General features: G+C 40.4%; 1 non-coding gene across 1 annotated transcript; it reads right to left on the bottom strand.

The window, feature by feature from the left end:
* Positions 1-605: 605 nt before the first annotated feature.
* LOC127117167 (small nucleolar RNA R71) lies at positions 606-712 on the bottom strand. Its single transcript, XR_007801924.1, has one exon. It is a non-coding gene; the product is annotated as a small nucleolar RNA R71 (small nucleolar RNA).
* Positions 713-8,816: the final 8,104 nt, after the last annotated feature.

Here is an 8,816-nt window from a genome sequence, read left to right on the forward strand (position 1 = left end):
TCTGTTACGCTGTAGAGACTAAGGCAATTTTTATTTTTTAATTCTTTCTTTCGTTGATTTGTATGCCACACACTCGCTCACAAGGCGAGCCGTTTTACTTACGAATCAATGACATCGAACTATATCTCCGAGTCTTACAACGAATTCGGGAATATCGTGCTGCAAACAATCTCCCTCCTATCAAAATTCCTGATCTCAAAAATCTTTTTCCTTCACCAATACCCGAGATGGCAGAACCAGCTCGTGCTCTTCGAGATTACGCCGCTCCATCGCAAGATGAGCCGCATTCGAGTATTGCTCCACCCGCAATCGAAGCAAACAACTTCGAACTTAAACCTTCTCTGTTGCAGGCAGTGCAACAGAATCAATTCTCTGGAAATCCTACCGAGGATCCAAACCTTGATTTATCCGTATTTATCCAATACGCTGATACTGTTAAAGCTAATGGTGTCACTTCAGAGGCAATTCGACTTCGCCTTTTTCCTTTCTCGTTAAGAGATAAAGCTAGAAGATGGCTTCAGTCTCTTCCTTCCAACTCGGTTACCACATGGAACGAGTTGAAGAAAGTCTTCCTTGCCCGATATTTTCCTCCAAGCAAAACAGCTATGTTGAGAGCCCAGATAAATGGATTTAAACAGAAAGATAACGAGTCTCTTTTCGAAGCATGGGAAAGATACAAAGACATGATGAGACTTTGTCCACACCATGGTTTAGAGGACTGGTTAGTAATTCATACCTTCTATAATGGTCTCTTGTACAACACAAGGTTAACAATAGACGCCGCAGCAGGTGGTGCACTTATGGATAAACCTTATGTCGATGCTTATCAACTTATCGAAAGCATGGCCCAAAATCATTATCAGTGGGGAAGCGACCGAGCAATGGTAGAGAAACCTCAAACGAAAAGTGGCATGTACGAGATAAGTAGCCTTGATCATGTTAATGCAAAAGTGGAAGCCCTGGCCCAGAAAATTGAAAGTTTGAATGTATCACCTCCAACCACCGTGGTTGCCGCAACTCAAAATTGCAAAGTCTGTAGAATCCAAGGTCACACTCCTGCAGATTGTCAACTCCTAACAGGAATCCAAGCAGAACAAGTGAATTATGCTCAAGGAAATCCCTACTCACACACCTATAACTCAAATTGGAAGAATCATCCTAATTTTTCATATAAGAATAATAATGCTTTATACGCACCAGGACAAGCTCCAAATCAAGCCCCAGCTATACCTCCTGGATATCAAAAGCCGACCCCATCTACACCTAACAATAATGTTCCTAGGAAATCCAACTTGGAAATAATGATGGAGAACTTCATAGCTTTTCAACAGCAAACCAATAAAGATTTCTTAAACCAGAATATACACACTAGTGAACAAATCAAACAACTAGCAAGTAAAGTAGATGCCTTGGCTACCCATAACAAAATGCTGGAAACACAAATATCACTAGTAGCTCAACAACAAGCGCCTACTGCTGCCCCAACTGGTGCATTTCCTGGACAGCCCCAACCTAACCCGAAAAGCCACGCTCATGCAATCATACTAAGAAGTGGAACGGAAGTGGAAGGACCAGTAGATCCAAGAAATGAAAACCAAAACTCTAAGAGGTCAATTGAGGAAGAAAGTACACCAAAGGAAAAGGAAGAGAGTAATAAGGAAACTGTAGAAAAGAAAAAACCTTATGTACCTCCACCACCTTATAAACCACCTATCCCTTACCCTCAAAGGCTTATTAAAACCAAAGATGCGGCCAATTTAAAAAATTTGTTGACCTACTGAAATAGTTAAACGCCACAATTCCATTTACAGAAGCTATTACGCAGATGCCCTCATATGCTAAGTTCTTAAAAGAAATTCTTTTTAATAAAAGGAAACTTGAAGATAGCGAAACTGTTACACTCACTGCTGAATGTAGCGCTATAATCCAGAATATGCCTCCTAAACTTAAAGATCCAGGTAGTTTCTCTATACCCTGTCACATAGGAAAATTTGTCATAGATAAAGCCTTATGCGATTTAGGAGCCGGTATTAGTGTTATGCCCTTATCCATATGCAAGAAACTTGAAATGGGAGAATTAAGACCAACTAAAATGTCTGTGCAATTAGTAGATTGTTCTGTTAGATATCCTGTTGGAATTCTTGAAAACGTTCCCGTGCGCATAGGTCAATTCTACATCCCAACCGATTTTATAATTATGGACATTAGAGAAGATGAAGTTACACCCATTATATTGGGAAGACCATTCTTAGCAACTGCCGGTGCGATCATAGACGTAAAACGAGGACGACTCACTTTCGAAGTAGGAGAAGAGAAAATTGAGTTCATTCTTTCCCAATTTTTGAAAGCTCCTGCGATAGATGACACATGTTACTTCAAGGATATCATCGATGAATGCATAAAAGAAACAGAGTTAGAAAAGGACAAATCGTCTGACTATCTTGTAGAAGACAAACTCAACCAATGTTTAGCAATAACACCGGATGCTACGCAATGCCTTAAGAAACCAACCCTAGACCTGAAAACACTTCCCAAAAATCTGAGATATGCATTCCTAGACTTAGAACTTGAACGACCAGTGATAGTTAATGCAGACCTAGGAAAACTCGAAACCGAAAAACTCCTGCATATCTTAAGAAAATATCCAACCGCACTAGGATACAACATCACCGACCTTAAAGGAATAGGTCCTTCTATTTGTATGCACCGCATCATGCTAGAAGAAGACTGTAAAACCTCTAGGGAACATCAGAGGAGACTGAACCCTATCCTGAGTGAGGTAGTGAAGAAGGAAGTAACCAAGTTATTAGAGGCAGGTATCATATATCCTATATCTGATAGCAAATGGGTTAGTCCTGTACACGTAGTACCGAAGAAAGGAGGTATAACGGTTATTGAAAATGAAAAAGGGGAAACTATAACCAAACGAATCGAATCGGGATGGAGAATGTGCATTGATTATAGGAAACTAAACAAAGCAACCCAAAAAGATCATTTCCCTTTACCATTCATTGACCAGATGTTAGAACGATTAGCAAAACATTCTCATTTCTGCTATCTAGACGGTTACTCAGGTTTCTTTCAAATACCAATTCATCCTGATGACCAAGAAAAGACAACATTCACGTGTCCTTTTGGCACTTTCGCTTATAGACGAATGCCGTTTGGCTTGTGCAATGCTCCCGCAACCTTCCAAAGGTGCATGATGGCAATATTCGCCGATTTTCTCGAAAATATCATGGAAGTATTTATGGATGACTTTTCCGTATGCGGGCAAAGCTTTGAAGAATGTCTTGAAAACCTAGAAAAAGTTCTGGAACGATGTGTAAAAGTAAACCTAGTACTTAATTGGGAAAAATGTCACTTTATGGTACAAGAAGGAATTGTTTTAGGACATATCATCTCAAGTAGAGGAATTGAAGTAGACAAAGCCAAAATAGAGGTAATCGAAAACCTTCAACCTCCGAAAATTGTGAGAGAAATACGAAGCTTCTTAGGACATGCCGGTTTTTACCGACGATTCATTAAAGACTTCTCTAAAATAACTAAACCTTTGACCGGACTATTGATGAAAGATGCTGAATTCATCTTCGACAACAAATGTTTAGAAGCATTCCAAACGCTTAAACAAGCATTGATCTCCGCGCCCATAATGCAAACACCAGATTGGAACGAACCATTCGAAATAATGTGTGATGCCAGTGATTACGTCGTGGGCGCTGTTTTAGGACAACGAAAGGATAAAAAGCTTCACGTCATATATTACGCAAGTAGAACCCTAGATGAAGCACAAATGAATTACGCCACAACCGAGAAAGAACTATTAGCAGTAGTGTTTGCATTAGATAAATTTCGTTCTTACTTGGTCGGAGTAAAAATAATCATTTACACCGACCACGCTGCTATTAAGTACCTCTTAACAAAAAAGGATGCTAAACCTAGACTCCTGAGGTGGATCCTGTTGCTACAAGAGTTCGATTTGGAAATCAAAGATAAAAAAGGAACTGAAAACGTAGTAGCAGATCACCTCTCTAGACTTGAAAACCTGGAACCGGAAACAACATCGATCAACTATGATTTCTCGTACGATAAACTTATAGCTACTTTGGAAGAAAATAAAGCTGATAAACAGGTAGAAACCACCTTAGCTATATGTGTTACACCATGGTACGCTGATCTCGTCAATTATTTAGCTGCCGGAATAGTTCCACTTACTTTATCCTACCAGCAAAAGAAACGATTCTTCTATGACATAAAACACTATTACTGGGATGACCCTTTACTTTTCAAAAGAGGCCCCGACGGTATATTCCGTCGCTGTATACCTGAAGAAGAGGTAGAAAATATAATCCAACACTGTCACTCCGCTCCTTATGGTGGACATGCAAGTACATCCAAAACCTGCTCCAAAATCCTACAGGCCGGTTTTTATTGGCCGAATATATGGAAGGATGTGCATGCGGCTATCGAGAAATGTGATAGATGTCAACGCACAGGAAACATATCTAGACGTGACGAGATGCCACAGAAAGGCATTTTGGAAGTAGAGATTTTCGACGTGTGGGGAATAGACTTCATGGGACCTTTTCCGTCTTCTTTCGGTAACAAGTACATACTCGTAGCGATTGACTACGTATCAAAATGGATTGAAGCTATAGCTTCTCCAACAAACGACATACGAGTAGTAACTAGACTCTTTAAGAATATAATATTTCCAAGATTTGGTGTCCCGAGAATAGTAGTCAGTGATGGTGGATCGCATTTCATATCCAAGGTACTCGAAAAACTACTGTTTAAGTATGGCGTAAGGCATAGAGTAGCGACACCTTACCACCCTCAAACCAGTGGGCAAGTGGAAGTGTCTAACAGAGAAATCAAACAAATATTGGAAAAAACAGTCACCACCTCAAGGAAAGACTGGTCATTGAAATTACCAGAAGCTTTATGGGCGTATCGAACTGCTTACAAAACTCCCATAGGGACAACCCCATTTAAGCTTATTTATGGAAAATCCTGCCACCTCCCGGTAGAATTGGAACATAAGGCCTACTGGGCTATTAAAAATCTAAATTTAAACTATAAGGCCGCCGGTGAAAAGCGAATCCTTGATATAAACGAATTAGAAGAACTCAGACGAGACGCTTACGAGAATGCCAGAATCTACAAAGAAAGAACAAAACAATGGCATGACAAGCGCATATCAAGGAAAACCTTCGAACAAGGCGATACAGTCCTGTTATTCAACTCTAGGCTAAAGTTATTCCCGGGAAAACTACGATCTAGATGGTCAGGTCCTTTTCAAATTACTAATGTTTTCCCCAATGGAGCGGTGGAAATTAAAGGAAAATCCACTGAACCGTTTATCGTAAACGGGCAGCGTCTAAAACATTATCATCATACAGAAAACATTGAAGATTCACAAGTCCTGCACTTAGACGTAGTGCCCCCAAATTTTATAGATTATATTTGATAGTTTATTGTCGAGCTTGCAACATTAAACAAAGCGCTTAGTGGGAGACAACCCACAAATATTTATATTTCCATTTCTTACTTAATTATTCTTTTAAAATTTTATTTAGTATTCATTCCTAATCTATTTTAATTTTTCTTCTTCTATTCTTTCGGCATTTGGCCAAATCCTGACTAAAACTCTTGTTTTTCCTTTCTCTAGCTAACACTAACCTGATGGGACAAATTGATCGTATGGGTATCAAAGTCAGAGGGAAAGCTCAGAAACAAAGGTTTGAGGAACTAGTAGAAAGAGAGATGCTACCTAGTTTGTATGCTGATGATTGGGCAATGACTGCCCTTGGACTAAGAGAGAGTGTCTTGTATTTGCTGAGTCAAATAGCGTGGGAAACCACTCCTATCCGTAGACAATTCGTTACTTATCGGAGACTGACTCTAGAATTCCTTAGTTCTCTGATCGATCTACCCAGCCATGGAAAAGGAATAAGCAGAGGTTTCATTCAGTTCAGAATGATCAACATGGAGTATCAATTTAACATCCAAGACTTTACCAACCTTTTAGGTTTTCCTACCTCCTTTGATACATTCACAATGAGCCAAGAAGAACTTTTTGAATATAGAGAACTTGAACACTTTTGGGGAAGCTTGACTGGAAATGATGATCCCGAGGAACATGAGTTTCTCTTTGGAAACATACATAATCCGGCCTTTCGTTATTTCCATAAGATCCTGACCCACACCTTATTTGGGAAGAAGTCAAACAGTACCTTAGTTTCACATGATGAACTCTTCATCATATTTTGTGCTTCCCAGAACCGTCCAGTAAACGGTGCCACTTTTATGTTGGCAAACTTTGACCACCTTATCCAAGATGAACGAGCACCAATTCAAATAGGCGGATTGATAACCATGATTGGTAATGCTATCGGATTACGTCAGCCTATGCTTGACTTAAGCCCTTTCTGTGGCATTGCGACTATGAGTATACCCTTCCTCTTCAACACTATGTTTATAGCAAACCTAGGGTCTGAAGAGTTTGAGCTTATAATTAACAACCAAGTTCTTTGCCTATTCACCCTGCCTAATCCAAGGACCAGTGTTCATAACCGCAATAACTGGCTCTACAATCTGAACGCAACACCCTCTCCTGCTAGATCTACTGAATCCATCCAGGACTATGAGATTTGTGACGACCAGATCCCTTATGCTGAATCTGACCCTCAGACACCATCTGGCTATTATGATATTGATCCTCCTCCTCAACCTGTCCCGACCGAAGAATCGGCAATACCCGATCTTAGACATCATGTGCCCGGAGCTAATTATAACACCACCATTCAGGCTTTGATGTCAGAACAGGACGCCCTTAGAGAAGAGTTAGCTAACATGGGACAAGAATTTCTAGGATATATGAACAGTATGACAAATCAGTTCCACGAGTTGCTAAACCGTGTTAACTCCTTTGCTCCTCTGGCCAGAGATCATGCAGATGGATAGAAGTTGTTTTTCTTAGTTACTTAGTTTTAGTTTAGGTTATTCATTAATTTCGTTTCAAATTGTTTTAGTATTTGTTTTTTCTTTCGTATGTTTGCTTTTATGTTCCAATGTTACATTATGATTATTTTATGAAGCTATTGATTTATTTTACTTTATTATGACTTATGCAAATATCTATCAATAATGCTCTCTACTGTTGCCACCTACATGAGTTATTAAAGATATACATATATTATGAAAGTAGAATAGCATGCAAGGCAATTTAAAAGTATCACAATAGCAAAATAAAATAAAACATATGCATAACAAAATAATGACAAAAATATATAATGATAAAAACAAAGTACGTTACAAGAAGGACTGTGTGACGAGCGTCACACAATCCATTACGGTCGTCACACCAAGTACCTGTGACGCCCGTAACATCCCTGTCACGAGCATGACACCGTCTGGCTATGTGAACATTACTAACCGTTGGGACACGACCGTTACACCATCCCACCTTTTTACCTTCCCCATTTATTCACATTTACCCACATTTATTTACTTTTCAACCACTCCCTTTCCAACTCCCAAAATTTTTCCTATAAATACCCACCATACCTTTCTCCATACACCACAAACCATTCTATAAAATCAATTTCATTTCCCTTCTCTCCTTATTACCTCTTTCAAACCACTTATCGGTATGGCGGGAAACCAAGATTTCGGAAATATCATCTTCCGATCCGAAGATGAAAATTATCGAAGGGAGCAGTTTGAGCGTTTCCAACAGCGAGGCGTCCAATCCACCAGGTATCCTGATTTACATTGTTTACAAGAATTAGGATTACTTCAAGGTATAGAATGGATGCTCCGCCTGGCTGATTTAACCTTTCTTTGCACTATAATCAACCTACCTACCCCGCTCTCACCTTAGAATTTTTAAGTTCTTATTCGTACAACACTCCTACCGGTGAAGACGAGTACTTAACCGGCACCGCGACCTTCCGCATGTTCAACACCGAGTACTCCCTATCCCAAAACCAATTGAGCACCATGCTACAATTCCCTGTAGAAGGTCAAGTCCACCCTAGGATACCTCCGAACTCCCAGTGGCATATAAAGGCCTTCGACCCCTTTAGAAAAATTTCCGGTGTGGAAACCAACAACTGGGATGTATTACTTGCTTCACATATACACAACCTAACCATCCGGTACTTCATCCGCATCCTGCAAAACACTATTTTTGGTCGACCGAACAACAGCAAAGTCAACGCCAAGGAATTATTTTTCCTCCACTGCGTCTTTGCAGCAGATACACAGGTAAACGCTGCCTCCTTTCTATTTCATCATATCCGCACCCTATGTGCTAGAGGCCGTCAACCTTTTGTAATTGGTGGATTAATCACCACCATAGCACTTGGCTTAAATCTTGGGGATCGACTTCAGAATTTACAATCTCTCCCACCCCTATTGATGGATATAAGCTACTGTCGGTTCAGCCGCCTAATCAAAAACAGGGTAGGCGGAGGGTATTACCTTATGGTGAACAACCAGGAAGTCCCAAGTGTTGTTCTACCCAACATTGCCCTAACAGATGTCACCAATCCCAACCGCCACATCTATGATCTGAATGCTCCCGAAGCCACCGAGCCTACACAAGCAAACCCGCCTTCAGACGAGTTTGCCGAAATGGAGCAGGGTGATCAGGTTCCTGCACAACAATCAGTCCCGCTCAACCCTTCCGATAATGCAGTTGGTCCATCCTCACGACGTCGTCGACGAAGAAGGCCAGCAACCAACGACGACATCATGGATGCTATCGATGGTATGCAAGCGCAGAATCTCGAAGTGATGCAGATGATGCG

The sequence above is a fragment of the Lathyrus oleraceus genome, chromosome 1 (genome assembly GCF_024323335.1).
Source record: "Lathyrus oleraceus cultivar Zhongwan6 chromosome 1, CAAS_Psat_ZW6_1.0, whole genome shotgun sequence".
In the NCBI taxonomy this organism is placed as follows: domain Eukaryota; kingdom Viridiplantae; phylum Streptophyta; class Magnoliopsida; order Fabales; family Fabaceae; genus Lathyrus; species Lathyrus oleraceus.